Genomic DNA, 14,492 nt, shown 5'->3' on the forward strand with positions numbered 1-14,492 from the left:
AATTCAAGTACACTAAACCCTCAATTTAGCGGACTAATAGGGAAGAAGGGGTGTCCATTAATGCCGAAAGTCCATTAAATCGAATGTAACCTGGGGGGGGGTGTCATTTTTTATGGTTCTTAATGTAAAAAAAAAAAGCTTTAATACAATATACAGTACTGTACAATATAAAATTATTAAATTATAATAAAGAACCCCAGGGGCTCACATCTGGGTGGGTATGGGCTTGGCACACCCAGGGTCCTGAGCTGGATATCACCATTCTTCTCTTTCTTGGTGATTCCCTTCTACTTTTCTCTCTCTCTTAGGGTAATTTAGAAATTTTTTTTTGGCTGGTGCAGCATAAGCTTCAGGCTTATGCTGCATATGGCTAATAATAATAATATTTTATCTTGCGCAACTCTCATGTTTTTCTCTCCTCTCTGTAGAACCACATTTAGAGCTATGAACACTGTATTTTAAAGAAAAATGTTGCTGTTTGTTTGTTTGTTTGTTATTTGGTTTTTATGGAGCATTAGCAACTAAGGCCATATTGCTCCGCGATATGCGGTGGTCATTCCCTGACCTTTCCACATCTTCCGTATTTGGTGGTGACGGGCTCGAACCCTGGTCTAATCAAGAAGCGTGTGCTACGCACTGCTGCTCCTTCCCACCTGGCTAAGGAGGCACCAGAAAAATGTTGCGATTTGGCCTTTGATTTACAGATATCAGAAACAGTTTTTTTTTTTTTTATGCCGTAAATTTCACAAACACGTGCTACTGAGATGCCTTGTTCTAATTTCTCAATTAGCTCTAATTTCTGTGTCACATTTAAGTTCACACACTTCCTTTCAACTCCTCTATCACTTGATGCCATTTTAAATTGTAAGGATTGCAAAATTATTTAATAAATAAAGTCACAATTCAGAAATCACAGAAACACTCTGTATACAACCTGACTGCATGATAGCTTGAGGCAGACTGAGCCCAAAATAAAGAGAGCCGGCAGACCTGCAGTTTAGTGTCCTGAGTCATTCAAGCTCATAAGGCACTGCCATCTGTTATCTGTAACCTGGGAAAACAGCTATTTGAACACATTTTCAGAAAGAATAAAAAACAATTTCCTGAATTTTATTATAAAAATAAAAGTAGCTAATTATTAAAACAATAATGGAAATAGGTAATTATTATTAATTTTTAATTAATAATAACAGTGAAGTTTTGTATAACCTAAAAAAAAAATATGGTCGAGATTATTACTGTATTATTATTTGTCCAGTCCATTAAATCCAAAATCCGTTATAGAGGGTTTACTGTATATGATATCAAAATTATTTTTTGCATCCATCTCCTCTGTAACCACATCACAGTTATTGTTATTTGTTATTTGGTTTTTTTAGGAGCATTAGCAACTAAGACCATATTGCTCCAGGAATATGCAGTGGTCATTCCCTGACCTTTCCGCATCCTCTGTATTTGGTGGTGACGGGATCGAATCCCGGTCTAATCAAGAAGCGTGTTACGCACTGCCGCTCCTTCCCACCTGGCTACGGAGGCACCCCACATCACAGTATCCAATCAAATTTGTCAGACAAAACATTCCCATTTTTCCAATTTGTTAACAACAAATTGGTATTTGTTGTTAACTAATTATAAAGAATGCGGTGATTTCTTTTAATACTAATGCTTTTGGAGTGAGATGTGTAGTGTTTGGCATCAAATGAGCCAGCAGGCTCAAGCAGGTTAGTTGGTTAGTGGATTTCTCCTCTCAGGTTACTAACTCTGTCAATGTGGAAGCAGGAATGCAACTTGGTGGCCAAGTGAAGGATAAGCTTGTGAGGCTAGTAGAAAAAACAAAATATGCAAAAAATAAAGGTGGTTCCTCTTTCTGGGTTCTTACTTATTAATTTCAGAGTAAAGAGCTACTTAGAAAAATAAGTAGCTAACAAACAGTCTGCTTAAATCCAAGAAGCTCTCTATATCGCACTCAAAGTTGTTTTGCCATGGAAATGCTTACTTCCCAGGTTCAGGATGACAAGTGCCAGCAGTTACTGACTAGCCAAATGCAATTAATTTAATATGAAATTAAAGTATGTCTACTGTATGCTCTAGACTTTAGTATTAGTATCTGTAATAGTAGTAAAATGGAATAATATTGCAAGGAGGAAAACTTATTTTGCATCTGCTAAAAAAAAAAAAAAAAAAAAAAAAAAATAGTAAAAAACTTATCATTATTATCGCATTGTTAAAAACTATTTATCCAAGTCTTCCTTGAATTTTACCAAAACTTCTTAAGGTTCAATCTACTGTTCTTCCCTAAGATTTTTAGTTGTGCCCTCTGGTTCCTATCTCATTCACCAGCAAAAATATTCCTCCCTCATTAATTTTGCTACCCCCCCAGGGACATATTATATCATCTAAGCCATTTCTCATAGGGATAATGCTTCGTAATCTTCACCTGTATAGTTGCTCTTCTCTGCACCTTCACTAGAAGTTCCATATTTTTTTTTAGATGTGGCCTCTGGACTTGAATGCAATATTCCAGTGTGGTTGCACCATTGTCTTATAGATAGGAATATATAATTAATATACAGAAAATTAATATATAATTAATTTTACAGATCTTGCAAAATTCCAACAATTTTGCAAGACAAAATTTTGCATCACATGGGGATTTCTATGATATCACAGAAAGAACACTGTCTTTTTTTCTTTGTCTTTCTGTATCATAATATCCAAGTCTTTCTCACCTGAGATATCCTTTAATTCCTCTACCCCTAATCAATAACTACTCCTGGGTTTCTGTTCCACAAGTGAAATACTTTGTATTTAGTAACATTTTTCAGTTAGTCCACTTCCTTTTGAAGCATCATAGCCTAGTTCTCATCATTAACCACCCTCCCAACTTTTAACCATCAGGAAACTTTAACAGCTTTCACTGCTGTCAGTTCAATATCATTTAGGAAGATAAGAAATAAGAAGTCCAAGCACTGATCCCTGAGGAAACCCACTACTCCAATCTACTCTGAAGAATACCCACCATTTATGACCACACTTAATTTACATTGGTATACAATGCCATAATATGGAATAAAATAAATCTGTTTCACCCATCTGTATATGCATGAGCTGGCAGTGTTTTGCAAGATGTACTGTGGTGGTGTGTGGGGGGGGGGGTTACAAATGGTACATGTTACTCTCACCTAAAGTGGCATGGCTTTCCACAATATCAAAGAAGCCACCATTTCAACTTAAAACACTTCAGCAACCTGCAAATTGTGCACAATGGTCAGAGGTGAGACAATACAAAAAAAAAAAAAAAGAGAGAGAGAGAATTGCGATGTGTGAAACATTATAGTCTTAGGAAATAACGTAGATACCGTGTAATTCTTTTGGACTCATAATTCCACTGATGTAAAGCTAGAGAACTAGCTTGCAACATTTCACCTGTGAAAATTCTCATCTTAAGTTATTTTCATGTTATTTTTATCTTTTGGGAATGAACTATGATGGATGACACTAACCTACCATAAATAAACATTAAGCTATTGAAAATGTTGCAGTTAAGTCCAAAACAACTCAACAGAAACAATTAGGCAGTTTGGTGATGTTTCAAGAAGCCTATTTCTTGTCATCAGGCCAACAAATTGGCTCTTGGATGAACTACTAGTGCTGTAATGCCTCTCTTCCAACAAATTTTTACCTTTGTTTTTATTCTAAATAAATTTAAAATTTAGAATAAGAAACGGTGTTATTACAGCTTATAAATGTATATAAACAATGGTTATTTATATTTATAATAAGTAAGCATCTGTGACCAGTTAATTAGTTAACAACTTTTGTTTTCATACAGTGCAGTGTTCTTCATTGCACTGAAAAATGTTTCATATCTTGTGATCCATATAAACCACTGACACTTTATGTATTGATTAAAGACAAGATTACATCAATCCATTGCAAGACAATTCATTGTATGCAACAATTTGGTGCATGACAGTTTTGTCACATACAGTAGATTGTCATGCACTGAACTATTGTGCAATGAATTGCCATGGACCCTTCAAAGATATGTAGTCTGTACAAATTCGCATCATACAGATCAAATCAGTAAATCTGATTTGATTTAAAAAAAAAAAGAAAAAGAAAAAAAAAGACCAGTATTAGCAGAGGCATACAATGCAAGAAAGCAAGCTTATGCAGCACCAGCCAAAAAAAAAAAAAAAAAAAAAAACCCCACACATTTCACTCATCTCTATTCACTCCAAATGCTTGTCCAGTTCAGTCTTAAATTTATTTAAGCTATCAATTTTCATAACAAGAGATGGAAGTCTGTTCCAGCAATCAGCTACCTGTTGGCTAAAGGCAAATTTCCGCACATCTATTCTACAACTGTCTTTCCTCAGTTTGAATCTATGCCCCTTCAGGTTCTTAATCTGAGCAAGAGGAAGAATTCCATCGGCATTGAGCTTGCTCAACCTGTTCAAGGCCTTATACACCTCAATCAGATCACCTTGCATGTGCCTAGTCTCCAGGTGTTGCAATTTGTAGAACTTAAGCCTATCTTGGTAAGAGCATCACTTTGTTCCCCTCACCAGGGGCAGACAGTTTTGTCACAACTACATAGGGCCCCGTAAAACGGTTTTATTATACATTTTTTATAGTATAAATTTTTATAGGCAGAGGACTCTTTTTAGCTTTCAACATAATACAAGACCTGTATTTTTATATTTAGTAATAGAAGACCTTTTTTAACCCATTCAACTGTGTCCTCCATTACAATTTCTGAAAGGTGGCAACCCTAGGTGGGGCCCGATTTTTCCTTAGTCTGCCACTGCCTCTCACCAATCTTGTTGCCTTTCTTTGTCCTCATTCTAGCAACTCTCCATCCTTCCTAAAATGAGGCCTTCAGACCTGTACACAGTATATAAGGTGTGGCCTGACCACTGCCTCGTACAACAGGATAATTACGTCCTTGTCCCTGCTAGCAAAATTCCTATATATCACTGACAAGACTCCATGACCTGGCCTGGCAGCCAATCTGCACTGCTCAGCAAACTTCATATCTAAGTGCATAGTTACCCCCAGGTCTTTTTCACTCTCCACTTCCCTGAGTGTAGTACCACACAGTTGGTACACTTCTCTTGGGTTACGGCTACCCATATGCAGTACTTTGCATTTGTCAATGTTAAACTTCAGTTGCCACTTCTATAGTTTTATTTATTTTTATAACAAATAAATAAAACCAGTAATCCTATAAACATGTTTAGTTGCTTAATACCAGTATAAATGAAACAAAATAAATTATCAAACAAGCATTTTTACTGTAAGCAGATTTCATCTTCTGCACATTTTTAAAAATGTGCTGAATGAAATAGTAATTTTTTGCATTCTTTTAAAATTGACAATTTCAAAGTTATCAATTTTAAAAGCAATCTCACTATTAACTAGCTGTTGTTGTTATTTGGTTTTTAGGAGCATTAGCAACTAAGGCCATATTGCTCTGGGGATATGCGGTGGGCATTCCCTGACCTTTCCGCATCCTCCGTATTTGGTGGTCATGTGCTAGAACCCTGGTCTAATCAAGAAGCGTGTGGTATGCTCTGCTGCTCCTGCCCACCTGGCTACAGAGGCACCCTATTAATTAGCAACATGGAATGGCTTAGCTATGTAAAAACCTCACATGTATGTATATAACATCAATAATGGAGAGAAAGGAGGCACAATTCTCTGTGTCATTGCAGAAAAACATCTTTCCCCATCCCCACAATAGGTATCTCTTGAGATACATTATTGTATTCCTAAAAATTGTTGTGTAGGCTAAAATATATTGGATCAGATATTCCTCCCCTCAATTCCCCCAAAAGATGCTTCTTAATTCATTAATTGCTAACTAAATTGCACTTCATGTTATTTAATTAGCAGTTTTACTATTCTAAATGTGATTTCACAATCCAGAAAGGGATGTCGTGCTTTTTTTTAAAAAAAATTTCCTGTATAACTGAATATACTGCAATTGACAAATATGATAGCTGGTTCCATCTCTCAGAGATAGATGTTTCCTTCTGTAAGTTTTCAGTGTGAGATTAGTGTTTTATTTATATATTTTTTATTGCATCTCATGTTTAGGCAAGGTGGGAGAGAAACTGTATATCTATGGTAATTTTTTTTGAGTAAATTCTGCTGTGTATAAAAATTTACTCTAACTGAATATGTTGGAGAAGAGAAGAGTAGCTCAGTGATTGTCATCATGTCCCCCCCCCCAACCCTGTAGTCATGGCATTACAAGTGTGAGGCGTAACTTGAATATAACAAGTCCACATTACTTGTTTACTGAAGATAAAAATCTGTGATTGTCTATACCTTCCTAAATCTAGGCAAATTTTTACTTATATGGTTGAATTTTAAGTTATTGTTTTCCCCGAGTTATAGTGTGATTTTATGCATTAGGTACAATCCTACCACTTTTTTTTTCTACTTTTAACTTGTAGTAATGGAAACTGACTGCTGATACTGCAAAATTGTGTGTTTGTTTCAAGTTATTTATAAAACTGTCCCATGTTATCTAATAAATATATATTAATGATTGTAAGCTTTTTGAAAGATCCATTATTTTTTCTCAATAATAATAAACAAAACATTGAGAGCAATAATCATAGTGATAGAGTTAGCACATACATAATATTCAAATTTCATGTGCTTCATGGCATACCAAATTTAAAATAAATTTTGAAAAAATTTGAAAATGAAGCTAATAACAGCATCTGATATATGGACATTTTTATAAATTTTTAATAACTATTTATACATAGAATAAGCAGAAATTATGTTCATGCACACATTTTAAATTTTGCAAATTTAACAGTTTTTTAAACTGGAAAATGAAAGAGGCTAATAGCTTCATCATTATATTTTATTCCTATCTATAACACTTTTTTTTAAATAAAAACTAAAAAAAAATCTGTATGATAAGTATTGCAATCGACTGAGAAAAGACGATATATTGGCATACTCCAAGCAGAATTCAAAAAATCCATAAACTCTCTCCAGAAATTAAAAGAAAGCTTACACCTGTCAGGGTGTAGAGCCACCATGTTTGTAGCAATTATGGGTGCCATGACTGCAGGATTAACAGCATTGTTTTCATTAAATCTCTCTCTCTCTCTCTCCCCCTTCATTTTTAATAACTGAATACATAAACATTTGTTTGTTTCATCTTCCACTGAGGGGGTTGGGGTTGTCTATACTGGAAAATACTGCAGTAACTTCCAGTGTTTCCAGACAGATTTCATTGAATCTCTCTCTCTCTCTCTCTCTCTCTCTCTCTCTCTCTCTCTCTCTCTCTCTCTCTCTCTCTCTCCCCCCCTTCATTTTTAATAACTGAATACATAAACAAACATTTGTTTGTTTGTTTCTCCTTCCCCTGGGGGGTTGGAGTTGTCTACACTGGAAACTACTGTGGAATCTGTCTCTGCCCCCCCCCTTCATTTTTAATAACTGAATACATAAACAAACATTTGTTTGTTTGTTTCTCCTTCCCCTGGGGGGTTGGGGTTGTCTACACTGGAAACTACTGTGGTAGCTGACCCCCCCCCCCACCCAAGAGTAGAGTTTATTACTTTTTGCCAGTTTCTATTGTGAAATTCCTTTTTTTTTTTTTTTTTTTGTTAGTTGTTGGCGCATCGGCTTCTGTGGCCATAATGCACCTCACAAAGTTTTTGCATTTTACTCTAATCCAAGCCCAAGGCGGGATTCAAACCCGCGACCTTTGGGTTGCCAGGTAGGCACTTTACCCACCTGACTAGCCCGGTTGGCCTGTGAAATTACTGTTTTACTATAAACTGCATTACATTGTTCTAGCATTCATGGTCCTGGCATTTCCTTCCTTGAATAACTCCTCATTTGTGAATGTAGATGTCCATATTATATCTGAGACCATGATAAAACAATGTGCAAAAATACACTCATGCTAATGATAAAAAAAAAAAATCATGTAAGATTATCATATCTTATTTAACTTTTTTTTAAAGAAAACTTCAGCAGCACAAAGAACAGAATGTTTTTATTTTAAAGGGCAAGAATTAAAGCTGTGACCAAAGTCTCCATTCTGATACCCTTGGATTATTAGAATTTTTGAAGATTAGAAAAAAAAACAAATAAAATAAATAAAAATAATAAAAAAAGTTTTATCATTTTATAAAACTGCATCATGTGAATTAAGTTATCAAAAAAGAAATTATAGCACAGTGGTTCATTGAAAGAGAATTATTTGGGGCTTCTGTTTGCAAGAGAACTCAAAGTGGCTTAATACTCTGTTTTCAGTGCTTTTAATTAAAATAAAAAATAATAATAATTGTAATTTTTTTAAAAAACATTTGTCTAGCACTTGCATCTGAAATGGTTTATTTCCATTTCAAGGTGTGTAGACATAGCAATGATTAGAACTAGTCAGGAATAACGATATGGAACAACATATAAACTTGGGATCCAATATGGAAGATATTATTGGAAGAAAGACTTCATTTAGCCTTGACCTCTCACAAAACTAGTATAGAAGGGATTCTGGACAGCAATCTTTTTATTGGAATTGGGCAGTCCAATGGGCTACTGAAGTCCAATAAAGAGTCCAGTCAAGTCCAACTTGGAGACTTTCTTGGACAGCTTTATTATTTATCGTAAAAGAGCTTCTTGGAAACCTGACCAATACCTTTTAAAAGAGAGTTAAAGCAGACTTCAAACTCCTGTTAAGTATAATAATTCTTATTATACTTATTATACTGTAGGATAATCCAATTAAAATGCATCGCACTTTTCAATATGACAAAACTTATTAATGTAAATACAGAATTTAATTAAAATATACTGAAGTGCCCACCTTGCTTGTGCAGAAAAGTGTATCAAATACACTGAAAAGAATGCACACATGCACTCTTTTCAGTGTATTTGACACAACTAAATGAATATGTTCATCAATGGCACAAATGCAATTCTTAATGTTTTGGTGCTTCAATTCACCCAGTCTGTAGGAGTTGTTACTTGATTAAAACTTATTCTTGAGCACACTCTACAGGGATAATATTTGAAAATAAATACACATTCTTCTCAGGTTGCTCCACATTAATATATGTACTGTTCTTGGCTGTTGACGGTCGTGTTCAAAGCCGCTAAGTGGATTTTTCTTATTTATTGATTTGAAATTATTGTTTTTCTAAAACTTTTGATTTAAATTTAGTAGTACAACATAATTTTGTGATTTTTTGATTAATTTGGTGTATTTATTCTTTACTCGGCCTTGTAAAAGTATCGGTAAGGGTTTCCACGTGTTCGTAACTACCGCTACCGTTAGTAACTTTCCCGCCATTGTGATACCGTACTAGATATACCGTAGGTTATATACCGTACTAGATAGTGTTAGTTGAACTTCGTTAGCAGTTAAATTGTACGTTTAAATAAATACATATAACGACTTAGATTACAAACGTAATATAATTAATAACATAACATAATTAATTAATAAATTAATAGAATCATGACTCAGACCAGAGCAGCAAAGCAAAAGGCTCAAGCTAATGGAAGTGCTGTGGCTCAGAGCAGAACTGAGGGGGGCAGTTGTCCTCTGACTCACAGCCTTATAAAATGCACTGTTTGCTTGATGTTTGCAGAGCAATCGGGTACGGGACATGATACTGCCAAGGGGGATGTCTTTGTGTGTGCGCGATGCAAGGAGTGTATCGATATCAGGCAACAACTCGGCGTTCTTGTGGGCCTATATGAGAGCTTGAAGGACAGGGTGGATGCCATCGAAGAAACTAAATTGAGGGGCCCATCAAGCTCTCAGCTGCCCACATCGACGCCAGAGCTTGCACTTGGGCATCACGTGACACAGAGACAACCCCTAAGGCAGAATGCGCTGGTCCCGAAGGAACTAGTAGTTGTTGGCGACTCTATTGTCAGGGAAACGGGGAACATGCTTTGTAAAAAAGATAGGTGGAACAGGACCAGGGTATGTCTGCCAGGGGCAAAGGTAGAAGACGTTGTAGAGCGAATATCATCTTTAAAGGGCACAAAAGGTGATATAGTTGTACACGTTGGCATTAATAATATTAAGAGTAGGAGACCGGCAGAATTACTTAACACGTACAGGTCACTGCTGAACAAAAGCCGAGAATTAGGGTTGAAGTTGAAAGTGTCTGCAATTCTGCCCAGACACGATAGGAGGGAGTATATGATGAGAGCCTTGTCGATCAATTCGGCCCTGGAAAGATTGTGCAAGGCTCAAGGGGTAGAATTTTTTTCAGCCTGGACTGTACTTGTTAACAGGAGAGATTGCTTCTACAGGGATGGGATACACTTAAATAGAAAGGGTGCAAGAATATTTGCTGATGCTATCGAGGCAGTGTTAGGTGGGTCGGAAAACTGCTAGCTTCGGGGGAGACAAAGACCAATAGATTGACAATAGCCACTGGCAGAGGTGAAAGAGATTCTTGCACTACTTCTATTAGAATGAGCAGAAGCCTGAAAAACAAGATGCATGGTATTTCAGAGACTGCTGGCAGCCATTGCGGTACAAGTAAACACATGGGTTGTGTTAGGATAGTTAAGAATAGAAACAGGTGCAGGTATACTTGCGTGTACACCAATGCTAGGAGTTTAGTAAATAAATTTGATGAATTTGAGGTATTGCTCAAAACATCAAAGGCAGATATTGTTGGGATATCAGAGACGTGGTGTCACACAGATATAAGGGATGCAGAACTGCAATTTGGGGAGTACAACGTCTACAGAAAGGATAGACAGGATAGGAAGGGGGGGAGGGGTTATGCTATTAGTGAAGAAACACATAAAAACCAAGGAAGTGAAGCCAGTCGACATCGCTGGACAGTGCAGTGTGGAGTCAGTTTGGTGTGACATAAACATTGGGAGATCAAAATCGAGAGTAGGAGTGTGCTATAGGCCTAATGACTGTGATGAGTATAATAAGGAACTGTACAGGGAAATAGAGTGGGCCAGTAAATCAGAGTGTCTTATAATGGGAGATTTTAATTTCCCAGATATTGACTGGAATTTGTGGGCTGGTTACTCACACACTAGCAGGGCTTTTGTGGATTTATTGGATGATTGTTTTCTACATCAGCATGTTCGGGAGGCAACTAGAGGGAGTAATACTTTTGATTTGATTATCAGCAGTGATTCTTCATGCATTAAGAATCTGCAGATAAATTAACCACTAGGTGGCAGTGATCACAGTGTGCTGAAGTGGGATTTACTCAAAGAGGTAACTACCATTAGGGGTAAAGGGAAGGGTTATTGCTTCCGTAAAGGCGACTACGATGGACTGAGACAGTATTTAAATTCTATACAGTGGGACCAACTGATGATGTTACCAACAGCAAATTCAAAATGGGAAGCATTCAAAGAACTTATCTTGGAAGCTACTAGGCTTTACATACCAACTAAGAAATATTGTTCAAGGTTTAGGCCAAAATGGATGTCCGATGAACTAATGAGGCATATGGCAGAAAAGAAAAATGCATGGGATACATACAAATTAACACATGACACAGAAGCCTATGATAGATACAAGTTGATATGCAACCAAGTCACAAAGGAGGTTAGGCAGGCGAAGGCAGATTACGAGAAATCCTTGGCAAGGGATGCAAAGAAAAACAGCAAAGAGTTCTTTACTTATGTAAGCTCTAGAAGGAAGGGGATGAATCAGATTGGTCCACTTGATATTGATGGGTCAAGTGTTGATGATCCTGCTCAGGTAGCTAACAAACTAAATGAATATTTTGCATCGACATTCACACATGAGGAGTTATTCAGCGAGGGGAATGCCAGAGGTGTATTCAACTCTAGCAGTAAGCTACAGAATCTTGAAATAACTGGGAGTAAAGTGGAGGAGAAACTGTTGAAGATAAACACAAGAAAGGCACCCGGGATGGATGGGATCTATCCAGTTATATTAAAGGAGGCAGCAAAGGAAGTAAGCAAACCCTTAGCCCTAATTATGAGAGCTTCCTTGGACTCAGGGAAGGTACCCATAGACTGGAAATGTGCAAATGTGACCCCAATTCACAAAGGAGGATCAAAGGCTGACACAAGTAATTATAGACCTGTGAGCTTAACTTCTGTTCCAGGAAAATTAATGGAGGCACTGGTTAAAGAAGCACTGCAGGATCATTTAGACAAGACTTCAGTTATAGCTCAGACACAGCATGGTTTTGTTAAGGGGAAGTCTTGCCTGACCAACTTGATTGGATACTATGATGCAGTCACAAAAGAACTGGATGCAGGGAATAACTTTGATATTATATACTTGGATCTTAGAAAGGCATTTGATACTGTTGCACATGGAAGACTGCTACACAAATTGGAGCAGTGTGACATTGGAGGCAAATTGCTGCTATGGATAAAGGGGTAGTTGAAGGGGAGAAGACAGAGAGTGGTAATCAATGGACACTGCTCATCGTGGACTGATGTTATTAGTGGAGTCCCTCAGGGCTCAGTGTTGGGTCCATTATTGTTTTCTGTATTTATAAATGATATTGATGATGGTATATCGGGCTTAATGTCCAAGTTTGCAGACGATACAAAGGTTGGCAGGGTTGTCAAGGACACTACTGACACTATGCTGCTGCAACAGGATCTGGAAAGGTTGAGCAGATGGGCTGAGAGGTGGCAAATGAAGTTTAACATTGACAAATGTAAAGTACTACACATGGGAAACAGCAACCCCAGAGCAACGTATCAACTCTGTGGTACTACACTGACAGTGGTAGAGAATGAAAGGGACTTGGGGGTGGTTGTGCAGGCAGATATGAAGTTCTCTGAGCAGTGCAGACGGGCTGCAAGAGTAGCTCATGGAGTATTGTCAATGATATACAGGAATTTTTCTAGCAGGGATAAGGAGGTGATTATTCCATTGTATAAGGCGATGGTCAGGCCACACCTAGAGTACTGTATACAGGTCTGGAGGCCTCATTTCAAGAAGGATGTAGAGCTGCTGGAACGAGTACAGAGAAGGGCAACAAGATTAGTGAATGGAACAAAGGGGTGCTCTTACGAAGAAAGGCTTAAGTTTTGCAAATTACAGTGTCTGGAGACTAGGCACCAGCGAGGTGATCTGATAGAGGTGTATAAAGCCTTGAATGGTTTAAGCATGCTCAATGCTGATGGGATTCTTCCTCTAGCTCAGAAAAATCACCTGAGAGGGCATAAATTCAAATTGAGGAAAGACAGATGTAGGATAGATGTGTGGAAATTTGCCTTTAGCCAGCGGGTGGTTGGTTGGTGGAACAGACTTCTGTCCCTTGTGGTGGAGGTTGATAGCCTAAATAAGTTTAAGGCTCAGCTGGACAGGTATTTTGAACGAACAGAGGGGTGAAGTGGAAGTGGTTTTTTTTTTTTTTTTTTTTTTGGCTGATGCTGCATAAGCTTGCTTTCTTGCATCAAATGCCTCTTCTAATGCTAATGCTAATGCTAAACTGTTTAAAAATATCTCATTCTGAAATCATAAAAATATATCTGATGACATCATGGTCTCAAAAATTTTAAAAATTAAACACTTGACTCCACATTATTTATGCAGTTTTAAATGGACTATTACAAACTTGGAGAAGAGCTGTTATCTGCTCAACTTTGTCTTGAAAACAAATATACCCAAAGATAGATCTGAAATGTTGACAAGAACATAGTATTGTTTACTATAATGGCTTGTCTTTTGGTAGAAAGAGGCTTAAATGATTTTCCTAATAACTTTATCCTGAAAAAGGTCTCTGAGGTTGGGCAAATTCTTATTTTAGCAATAAATCAGCTCATACACCAACCATAAGAATAAGAATTTTACTGTAACAAAAATATTTATTTTATTTTATTTTAATTTGTAAATATTTTAGTTACAGTAAAATTCTTATTCTTATGGTTGGTGTATGTGCTGATTTATTGCTAAAATATTCCTAATAACTTAATTTAATTAATAAATATTTAGCCCAATAATTTTTATAATTTCATTCTGAAATTATAAAAATATATCTGATGACATCATGATCTCTCAAAAATTTAAAAAATTAAATGACCCCACATTATCTATGCAGTTTTAAATGAATTACTGCAAACTTGTAGAAGACTTGTTATCTGCTCAAATTTATCTTTATAATGAATACCAAAAGATGGATCCAAAATGTTAACAAGAATGTAACATTATTTACTATACTGAGTTATTTTTTTGGTAAAAAAGAGGTTTAAATCTTCCTAATTTCTACTCCCAAGAATGACCAAAAACCATTTAAAAACTGTATAAATATCATAAAGTATTTAAATTTTTATATTTTTGGAATAAAAAAAATAAATTTACCCCACATCATGCCTTTCAAACATTATAATATAATCATGTTCACTGTTACCGTAGTTGCTTTTCTATACACCAATGATCAATGGGTTGCATGATAAATTAATAACTATATATAAATGATCTTTTTAAATTGTTTACATTGATATTAAAAACTAATAAAAAA

The 14,492-nt window shown here is 36.4% G+C and overlaps 1 protein-coding gene across 2 annotated transcripts in view; it reads right to left on the reverse strand.

The window, feature by feature from the left end:
- Positions 1-14,492, reverse strand: part of LOC150080666 (ubiquitin carboxyl-terminal hydrolase 3-like) — a 267,339-nt gene that overhangs the window by 116,910 nt on the left and 135,937 nt on the right. The window lies entirely within an intron of this gene.

Source organism: Mastigoproctus giganteus, chromosome 9, assembly GCF_048544385.1.
Source record: "Mastigoproctus giganteus isolate SK-2022 chromosome 9, ASM4854438v1, whole genome shotgun sequence".
NCBI lineage: Eukaryota > Metazoa > Arthropoda > Arachnida > Uropygi > Thelyphonidae > Mastigoproctus > Mastigoproctus giganteus.